Source organism: Megalopta genalis, unplaced genomic scaffold (genome assembly GCF_051020955.1).
Source record: "Megalopta genalis isolate 19385.01 unplaced genomic scaffold, iyMegGena1_principal scaffold0035, whole genome shotgun sequence".
Taxonomy (NCBI): Eukaryota; Metazoa; Arthropoda; class Insecta; order Hymenoptera; family Halictidae; genus Megalopta; species Megalopta genalis.
In genome coordinates, this window is record NW_027476104.1 from 1,664,012 (window position 1) to 1,665,823 (window position 1,812).

Here is a 1,812-nt window from a genome sequence, read left to right on the forward strand (position 1 = left end):
TTCTTGTTGTTCTTGTTGTTCTTGTTGATGATGTTGTGCTTGTTGTTCTTGTTGTTCTTGTTGTTCTTGTTGTTCTTGTTGTTCTTGTTGATCTTACTGTTCTTGTTGATCTTGTTGATCTTGTTGTTCTTGTTGATCTTGTTGATCTTGTTGTTCTTGTTGTTCTTGTTGATCTTGTTGATCTTGTTGTTCTTGTTGTTCTTGTTGCTCTTGTTGCTCTTGTTGTTCTTGTTGCTCTTGTTGTTCTTGTTGTTGTTCTTGTTGTTCTTGTTGTTGTTCTTGTTGTTCTCGTTGTTTTCGTTGTTCTCGTTGTTCTCGTTGTTCTCGTTGATCTCGTTGTTCTCGTTGTTCTCGTTGTTCTCGTTGTTCTCGTTGTTCTCGTTGTTCTCGTTGTTCTCGTTGGTCTCGTTGTTCTCGTTGTTCTCGTTGTTCTCGTTGTTCTCGTTGTTCTCGTTGTTTTTGTTGTTCTTGTTGTTCTTGTTGTTCTAGTTGTTCTTGTTGTTCTTGTTGTTCATGTTGTTCTTGTTGTTCTTCTTGTTGTTGTTCTAGTTGTCCTCGTTGTTGTTGTTCTGGTTGTCCTTGTTGTCCTTGTTGTTCTTGTTGTTCCGGTTGTTCTTGTTGTTCTTGTTCTTGTTGTTCTTGTTGTTTTTGCTGTTCATGTTGTCTTGTTGTCCTTGTTGTTCTAGTTGTTCTTGTTTGTTCTTGTTGTTCTTGTTGTTCTTGTTGTTCTTGTTGTTCTTGTTGTTGTTGTTCTAGTTGTTCTTGTTGTTGTTGTTCTGGTTGTTCTTGTTGTTCTTGTTGTTCTTGTTGTTGTTGTTGTTCTTATTTTTGTTGTTGTTGTTGTTGTTATTGTTGTTGTTGTCCTTGTTGTTCTTGTTGTTCTTTTTGCTCTTGATGTTCTTGTTGTTCTTGTTGTTCTTGTTGTTCTTGTTGTTCTTGTTGATCTTGTTGATCTTGTTGTTCTTGTTGTTCTTGTTGTTGTTCTTGTTGTTCTTGTTGTTCTTGTTGTTCTTGTTGTTCTCGTTGTTCTCGTTGTTCTCGTTGTTCTTGTTGTTGTTCTTGTTGTTCTTGTTGTTGTTCTTGTTGTTCTTGTTGTTCTTGTTGTTCTCGTTGTTCTCGTTGTTCTCGTTGTTCTCGTTGTTCTCGTTGTTCTCGTTGTTCTCGTTGTTCTCGTTGTCCTCGTTGTTCTCGTTGTTCTCGTTGTTCTCGTTGTTCTCGTTGTTCTCGTTGGTCTCGTTGTTCTCGTTGTTCTCGTTGTTCTCGTTGTTCTTGTTGTTCTTGTTGTTCTTGTTGTTCTTGTTGTTCTTGTTGTTCTTGTTGTTCTTGTTGTTCTTGTTGTTCTTGTTGTTCTTGTTGTTCTTGTTGTTCTTGTTGTTCTTGTTGTTCTTGTTGTTCTTGTTGTTCTTGTTGTTCTTGTTGTTCTTGTTGTTCCTGTTGTTCTTGTTGTTCTTGTTGTTCTTGTTGTTCTTGTTGTTCTTGTTGTTCTTGTTGTTCTTGTTGTTCTTGTTGTTCTTGTTGTTCTTGTTGTTCTTGTTGTTCTTGTTGTTCTTACTGTTCTTGTTGATCTTGTTGATCTTGTTGTTCTTGTTGATCTTGTTGATCTTGTTGTTCTTGTTGTTCTTGTTGATCTTGTTGATCTTGTTGTTCTTGTTGTTCTTGTTGCTCTTGTTGTTCTTGTTGTTCTCGTTGTTCTTGTTGTTGTTCTTGTTGTTCTTGTTGTTGTTCTTGTTGTTCTCGTTGTTTTCGTTGTTTTCGTTGTTCTCGTTGTTCTCGTTGTTCTCGTTGATCTCGTTGTTCTCGTTGATCTCGTTG